Source organism: Hemiscyllium ocellatum, unplaced genomic scaffold, assembly GCF_020745735.1.
Source record: "Hemiscyllium ocellatum isolate sHemOce1 unplaced genomic scaffold, sHemOce1.pat.X.cur. R8, whole genome shotgun sequence".
NCBI classification, from domain to species: Eukaryota; Metazoa; Chordata; class Chondrichthyes; order Orectolobiformes; family Hemiscylliidae; genus Hemiscyllium; species Hemiscyllium ocellatum.
In genome coordinates, this window is record NW_026867635.1 from 601,281 (window position 1) to 610,091 (window position 8,811).

The following is an 8,811-nucleotide window of genomic DNA, read 5'->3' on the forward strand; positions in this document are numbered from 1 at the left end:
AGCTCGGCGAACAGAACCACAACAATGAAATACAGAGCTGGTACGTGTTAGGTGGGATAAAAATTCCCATTAAACACGCTGGACTAAAACCCTCTGATCTTGGAAATGGGTTTGTGGAATTTACATTTAAACTAAGAGTCACTGAGTTCTCTGGCTAAGACAGAGTAGGCAATAAGCAAACCTGGAACAGGCGTCAGATAATGGAAGGGCCCCACAAATGTCTCAGCTAAAAGACAGTTAAGGAGAAAGTGAGGGCTGCAGATGCTGGCTATCAGAGTGAAAACGTTTGGCGCTGGAAAAGCACAGTAGTTCAGGGAATGTCCGAGATGCAGGAGAGTCGACGTTTCGGCCATACGCCCATCATTATAAATGTGGGACGGCGGAAGAGAGCCGAAAAATAAACGGGTTGGGTGGGTTGGTGGCGAGGCTGGGGGATGGTATCTGGGAAGGTGATAGGTAGATGCAGGTGGGAGAGGGTGTTAGGTCGGAGCGGAGGGTCCAGAGGATAGTTGAGAAGGAAGATGGACAGATAGGACACATCAAGAGGGCGGTTCCAAGTTGTAGGGTTAGTTCGAGGGTGAGGTTGTGTGGAAGGGAGATGAGGAGACTGGTGAAGTCGATGTTGATGCCATTTGATCGGAGGGCCCTAAGTTGGAAGATGAGGGTTCTTTTTTAAGACGTTGAGGCAATTGGATTTCGTTGTGGAAGAAGCTCAAGATCTGCATGTCCACAGCGGAGTGGGAGGGGCACTTGGATTGTTCAGCCACAGGGCATTAGGTTTGTTTCGTGCGTGTGTCCCGGGCATGTTCCCTGAAATGATCTGCGTGTTAGTGTCCTATCTCACAATGTCGACGAGACCACATCGGGTGCAATGGACACAGGAGATGAGTTGTTCAGACGCACAGGAAAATCTAGGCTAGATATGGAAGGATCCTTTCGGACCTTGGTCGGAGGTGAGGGGGGAGGTGTGGCGCTGGTTTTGCACCTCTTGCGGTGAGAACGGATAGCGCCGGGAGTAGAGTATGAATTGTTGTGGAGTGTGTACTTAACCAGGAAGTCACAGTGGGAACAATATCTGCGGACTTCTTCCAAACTCGCTCCATGACTCCCTGCACCTTCCCCTGCCACCGCACGAAGTGTAAAACCTGCACCCGCACCTCCCTGCTCACCTCTGGTCAAGGCCCCAAAGCAAACTACCACACCTAGCAGAGATTTTCCTGCACATCATATCACCTCACCTACTGTGTATGTTGCTCTTGATGGTATCTCTTTTCCATTGAGGAGACAGGACACAAACTTGAGAAAAGTTTCAGGGAAAGACACTCCAACCACATGGCATCAACATCAACTTCACCAGTTTCCTCATTTGCCCTCCACTCCACCTCAGCCCAGATCTACCCCTTCAACTCAGCACCACCCTCTTGAATTGTCCTACATGTTCATCTTCCATCCCACCTATACACTCCACCACATGCCCCGACCTATCACCATCATCACCCCGCCATTATCTGCCTATCACATTTCCAGCTATCTTCACACAGCCCCACTCCTACCCTCCCATTCATCCCTCAGCACCCTTCCCCCAGCCCCATATTCCTGATGAAGGGATTATACCTCAAATATCGACTCTCCTGCTCTTCGGATGCTGCCTGACCTGCTGTGCTTTTCCAGCACCATACTCTAAAAGACAATGAGCACCAGCCTGAAGAGCAAATAACTGAGACATTCTGCAGCTTGCAAAATTAAACAATTCAATTTGTAACCATTTGCTTGAATGCAAAGATACTGAGTATTCCACGCATTTGTACGACACGCAAACCTGTTTGTCTTAAATGGGAAGGCCATCAAACTATCAGCAACAACCTAACCTACACACAATGAGGAGAAATAATGGACATTTAAAACTATGGTCCACCCACTGACTTTAATTGGAGAACCATTCACACACATCGAATACACAGGAAGGTCATTCAGCCCCGAGATGAGGCACAACGGCTCAATGATCCAATCCAGATTTGGCGGGAGATTCTGGAAATCTGCAGCCAGTATAACTGTGGAATTTTCACAACCACATCCCTCCATGTACTGGTGAGATGTGACGGGAGAACCGAGAGACTGACTAGGGCAGTGCCAGCGACATCCACCACTCTCCAAACCAACATAAGCCACTCCGGGGATGGAAGGTTATGGAGATCCTCTGTCCCAGCTCAGTAAGAGAGGGGAAGAAGGGTGGGTTGAGGCCTGACGGTGTAGGGAAGGCCCCAAGAAAGGGAAACCCTAGAGGATCTCGGGATTCGTGTTTAGTGTCTCTCTTTTTCTCCTTTCCACTTTCATCCAGTAATTAACAGCTCTTTGACAGTCAAAATCCAGTATCCCAAGTTAGAGCCTTAAGGGTTAACTGGGGAGTTACCAGCTGTGAGACAAATCTCAATTCACTTGATGCCTCGCAATGGTTGTTCTGAATTTTCATTTTCTTGTCAATGTTGTCATCCAATCGGAGTTTCCCTCTGCCGCTGAAGCATCTCCCTCCTGTGTATTTCACCTCACCACATCTCATCACATAAGCCCAGTGTCACAACCAGGGCGCTGTTGGATAATAAACTGACCCTCAGTCGCTGCATAGGTGCAGGAAGTGCTGGGGGACTGGAGAAGGTAAGGTTTTATTCATGAAAAAGAAGGAAACATTCGCCAGGAATAGACAGCAGGGATTGAGTTTCTCCCTTGAAGAGTATAAAAGCAGTACAAGTATATTTAAGATGGAATTCGGGAGAGTCCAAAAGGGGACATGGGATAACTTTTGCAATAGGGTTTCAGAGAATGCAAAGGGATTTTACAAATACATTGAGAAGGAAGAAGTAATGGATGTGAGAATAGGGACCCTCTAAGATCAGCCTATGTGTGGAATTGCAGGAGATGAGCGAGATACTAAATGAATATTTTGCCTCTGTGTTCACTTTGGAAAAGGATATGAAAAACTAGAGATTTTGAAAAATAAATGGCGACATCTTAAATAATGTTCACATTATTTAATGTGGACATCCGGCGCTGGATGTTTGAAATCATGGAAATCATGGTGAACACCCGGGACGTGATCAGGTTTACCCTAGAACTCTGTGGGAAGCTGTGAAGTAATTTCTGGGTTACTTGCTGATTTGTCGATAGCTTTCGGTGAGGTGGGGGAAGACTGGAGGTTGACTAACGTGGATGGTAAAGATTGGAAGGAAAACCAAGGGGAGCTATTGACCGCTGAGTCTGACATCAGTAGTGCAAAGTTTGTTGGAGTGAATTCTGATGGACAGCACTTACATGTAATGGGAAACGCAAGGACTGGTTCGGGATAGGCAATATGGCATTGTGCATGGGAATTCGTGTCGCACTGACTTGATCTTTTGATTAATTTTTGAAGAGGATTGATGAAAGCAGAGTGGTGGTCATGAACTATATGGACTTCAATAAGGCACTTGACAAGGTTGTTCATGGTAGACTGTTTAACAAGGTTTGATCACGTGGAATAGAGTGTGAACTAGTCATTTCGATGTAGCATTGGCTGAAAGAGAAGAGACAGAGGGTGTTAATGTCTAGGCCTGGAGGCCTATAAGCAGCGGTGTCCGACAAGGATCGGTGCTGGGTCCACTGTCTTTTCTCAGTTATGTAAATGACTTGGATGTGAACATAGGAGGCACAGTTACTAAGTTGCAGATTTCACTAAAATTGGAGGTGCAGTGGATAGCGAAGAAGCTTACCTCAGAGTATAACAGGATCTTGATCAGATGGACCAATAGGTCGAGGAGTGTCAGATGGAGTTTAATTTAGGAAAATGTAAGGTGCTGCACTTTGGGAAGGCAAATCAAAGCAGGACTTAAACACTGAAGGCGAAGGTCCTGGGAAGTGTTAGTGAGCATAGAGACCTTGGAGTGCAGGTTCATTGTTCCTTGAAAGTGGCGCTGCAGGTAGTCAGGATAGTGAAGAAGCCATTTGATATGCCTTCCTTTGTCAGCGATAACATTGAGTAAGGGAGGTAGGCGTTGTGCTGCGGCTGTATCAGACCTAGATTAGGCTATGTTTGGAATACTATGTTCATTTCTGGTCTTCCTGCTCGAGGAAGAATGTCATGCAACTTGAAAGCATTCAGAAAAGATTACCAAGGACCTTTCCCGGGTTGGAGTGTTTGAGCTATTGGGAGAGGGAGAATAGTATGGGGCTGTTTTCCCTGGAGTATCGGAGGATGAGGGATGACCTTACAGAAGTTTATAAAATTATTGAGGGGTATGTTTAGGGTGATGAGCTAAGGACCTTTCCCCAGTATTGAGGGATTTCCAGAACTGGAGGGCATAGGATCAAGGAGAGGAGAAAGATTTGGAAGGGATCAGAGGAACAACTTTTTCATGCAGATTGTAGTGTGTGTATGGAATGAGCAGCCAGAGGAAGAGGCGTATGCTTATACAGTTACATTTAAAAGCTAGCTAGGTGGGTATGTGAATAGGAAGTTTTGGAGGGACATGGATGAAATGCAAGCAAATGGGACTGTACTAATTGAGGTTACTTGGTCTAAATGGATGAGGTGGAATGAAGGGTCTGTTTCCGTACTGAACAGCTCCATGACGCTGTGACTCTATGTGGAGCATTGCATGGCAACGAGACCAGTCCCATCCTTCCCATCACCGCGGACAGATAGAACCTCAGTACATAGTGACATTTGGTCTGTGTGTACATACAGCTTGATGTAGCCACACACAAAAGGGGCCATCAGGGTGAGGGTGGTGTTGGGTATGTTCATCCCCCCTTACCAAAGACTTTGTACTTCTACTCCCTGCAGACAACGTCTCCCTTCAACTATCAGACGAAGTGTAGGATGCCTCGGGTGACTGAAACAGTGCAGTTTTGGTGGATGGACCAGATCAGTGCCATGTCCAACAACAGAGTGTGTGTCCTGGTAACCAGGTTTTTGCTCACAAATGGGAAGGGAGTGGTGCTCCTAAAAGATCAGTGTCTGCTTCACTTTGGCCGTGCAATCCTCTCCAGATTTTATGCACACCCCAGCCCCTCTGTACTATAATCCCAGCACCTTCAGGTCATCAGTTCTGACAGTGAAGGGAATGAAGAATCAGTCAGCCTAATTTCCACAGAACATGGCCTCGCTCTTGCCTCAAATCCAATTGGTACCAGATAGTCAAGTGTTTGTGCACTGACAGCGGGTCCCAGTAGAAAACAGTGACAGCATCCTTGTACGTGGAGGCATTGACCTGCTGGCCATCTCTACCTGGAATATTTGCCCTTCATGGGGTCACATCCACCCGGACGGACTGAGCAAAGGGCTGTATACAACACACAAGCAAGGCCGGAGAGGATAGGAGGCCCTGAGTGACGTTGGATCTGATCAGGAAGCTTCTAGATTGCCACCTGTTGATTGAGACTGCGCTAATGATGTTGGTGTAGAGCAGTTCGGATCCAATTGCAGACTCCCTCCCCAAAGCCAGTTTTTCGAGAGTGGGTCGCAGATGTAGGTGTGTGTAATATTCTATCAAAAGCCTTCTCCTGATCTAAGCTGATGAGGCAGGTGTACACCCCCCTGAATTGTATTTTGGTGATCGTATCCCTGAAGAGCATAAGGCTCTCAGAGAGATTGTCCTCCCCAGTACAACACGGGTTTGGTCGAAATGAATCACAATCCCATAGCAAACCTGACCCAGTTGGTGATGACCTTAAGGCATGATTTTGTAGTCAACATGCAGCAATGGTATTGGCTCCAATTTCTAATTTCCTCCCTCCCCACCCCACCTACCCTTCCGCTTATAGACAAGCGTGATGATACCTTTCCTAATGGATTTGATCACGGTTACTGCTAGAAACAAACTGTCATACAACTTCAGCAGGTCCTGGCCAGTCAAATCCCACCGAGCCGAATACACCTCGATAGAAAACATTTTTTTGGGGGGAGAGGCAATGCCTCAGTTAATGAATTCAGTTTATTGAGGACATGACGAAGATGATTGGTGAGAAAAAACGCGATGGTATTGACTTCAGTGTCCCTCATGACAGACTGGTACAAAAGCTTGGCACCAGGAGTGATGTGGCAAGTTGTATACAGAACTGGAATAGTAGGAGGACAGAGGGGGCAGTGAAAGGATGCTTTAAGGAGTGGAAAGTTGCGACTATTGGTGTTCTGTAGGGGTGAGTGCTGGGAGCTCTGTTTATGGTCGACATAAATGATTTGCAGGAAAACGTGGTTGGTTATTTAATAGGTTTGCATAGTATACAAAAATTGGTGGAATTGTAGATAATGAGGAAGATTGTCAGAGGATACCACAGGATATAGATTACTTGGAGACATGGGCCGAAAAAAAAATGCCAGTTAGAGTTTAATCTGGAAAATGGGAGGTGATCCATTTTCAAAGGTCAAGTGTAGATTTAATAGTGCTTGGTAGTAGCCTTAGGAGTATTAACATGCAGAGTGATGTGGATGTGCAGGTGTACAGATCATTGAAGGTGGCAGCTCAGGCTTTTCAGGTCGGGAAAAAGGTCTATGGCATGCTTGTCTTCACTGGAAGGGGCATTGTGCGTATGAACAGATGAGTTACGCTGCAGATTTATCGAAATTTCGTGAGGCCACACATGGGATACTGTGTGCAGTTCTGGTCAGCAGAAGGATGTGGATGCTTTGGAGAGGGTACAGAAAAGGTTTACCGGGATGTTGCCTGGTATGGGGAAAGTTTAGCTGTGAAGAAATGTTGGATAGACTGAGGCTGTTCTCAATAAAATGCAGAAGGTTGAGGGAGAAAATCGAGGTTTATAAGATTGTTAATGGCGTGGACAGAGTGGACAGTATGAGTTTTTTTCCCCCAGGGTTAAAGGGGTAGAGGGTCCATAGGTTCAAAGTGCAAGTGACGGAGGAAGGGAGCAGTTTAAAGGAAATATGTGATATAAGTTTATCACACAAAGGCTGGTGAGTGCCTGTAATGTGCTGCCAGAGGAAATGGTGGAAAAAGACACGTCAGCAGGTTTAAAGAAACACCTGGACGAATACATGAATCGGAAGTGAAGGGAGGGATATGAATCCTGTAAGTGAAGACAGTTTTAGAAAGTAAGGACAAAATGACTTGGCGTAGGCTTGGAGGGCCGAAGGGCATGTCACTGATCTGCAGGTTCTTGGTTCTCTTTTTCTCTGTGTTCTACGATCCAAGAACTGAGCAAGCTGAAGCTCCACGAGTATGTTCCTATACTCATTCCACAGAGCAAGTGTCAATACCCCTTCCACAGGAGGAACGAGTGGGAAAGGTATTTGAAATTGTGAAACAGCAGTAATTTTAGTTTCTGGCATTACAGCAAATAATCAACGCTTGACCAGCATTGCAGAGAAGAAAGGAATCAGATGATTTAGCTGCTGCTACATTGCTCTATATGGGATGTTGCTGTGCATCAATTGTCATCATGCCATCTTTGCACACAGTGAGTCTTCTCATCAGCTTACTCCTCATTTTGGAAAGATTTCAAAAAGGTCTGGCCTGAAAATCAACTTCTGGCTGACACGTTTAATGTTTAGATGTTGCTGAGAGGGACACTCCGTGGGATCTTGCTGGGCTACATCTAGTTTTTTTTTCTCTCTGTCTTTTAATTGATCCTGTCTCTTTTAACCCAGGGAATTATTATTCACTTGGAAAATCAAAAGAGAGAGAGAGAGTTTGGTCAAGGTGAACTTTGAAAAGAGAATTATTCAAGAGGAGCACACAGTCCTGAGGCCTACTCCACAGGCCGCACTCTGTGGGGCCCCACCTCAGCTGCGTCCCTTTATTTTCCCAAAGATTGGTTTCCTCTATTGGACCCTAGTTTATTTTTAACAATCCTCTGGGGGTTAACTGGGTCCTGTCAGATTATGGGCCTGCCATTTTAAAACAGGTTTGAAGCCTGGGGTTAAAGTAACCAAGGTCTTCAGATTTGACACAAAGTAGTTAACCTCCACGTTCCCACCCATAGCGAGTGTTGAGTCACAGAACTTCTCAAACAAGAAAGTAATACCCTAAATGCCCAACTGCTTCTTAAAGACTTGTTATAATGTCAGAGGAATAATGTGTGAATGTTCACATTGAGAGTGAGAGAAAGACTTGTAAATGGGAGAGAGGCAGGAGAAAGACAGAGACGGTGGGTGGGAGGTAGAGACATTTGAGATTGTGAAATAACAGTTATGTGAGTGCCTGTAATTGCAAGAAATATTGAACATTTAAGCAGTCCCCATCAGAAATATCGAGCTGATCTTGCTGCTGACATGTTGCTGCCTGTGAGATCATGCTGTGCTCTGACAGCCTGCGGCAATGCGATCGAAGCAACGAGCGTTTCAATAAACCAATAGCTTTTACGCTGCCCGGTGGGTCTGTAATTAAAATCCCTGGAGTTTTCTTTTTCTCAATTTGATCGTATTTGGGTTTGCTGAGGAATGTTTGTGTGAAGGAATGACCTCTTGCTGTGTAATTTGTTTGAAAACCAAACTCCCTATCCACTTCCAATCACCTTTTCCTCTCCCACACTCTCCACCCACCCCTTGTAGGAATTGCTATTTTGAAACTATGACAGGACAAGAAATCCTTCCCTTGGATAGACCTTTTCTTCAGAGGGGAGTGGCGGATATCAGCCTGAGGTCTAATCGACAGGCCGCACCCCATGGGGCCCGTGTGAGTTGTGTCTACTTGTTAGCCCGATGTTTGATTTCCTTTGGGATACCCTCGATTTTTAAAGTTCTCTGGTTAACTGAGATTGATTGTGGCTCTGTCATTTTAATGCAAGTTTGAAGCCTGTGGTTAAAATAACCAGGGCCTTGGG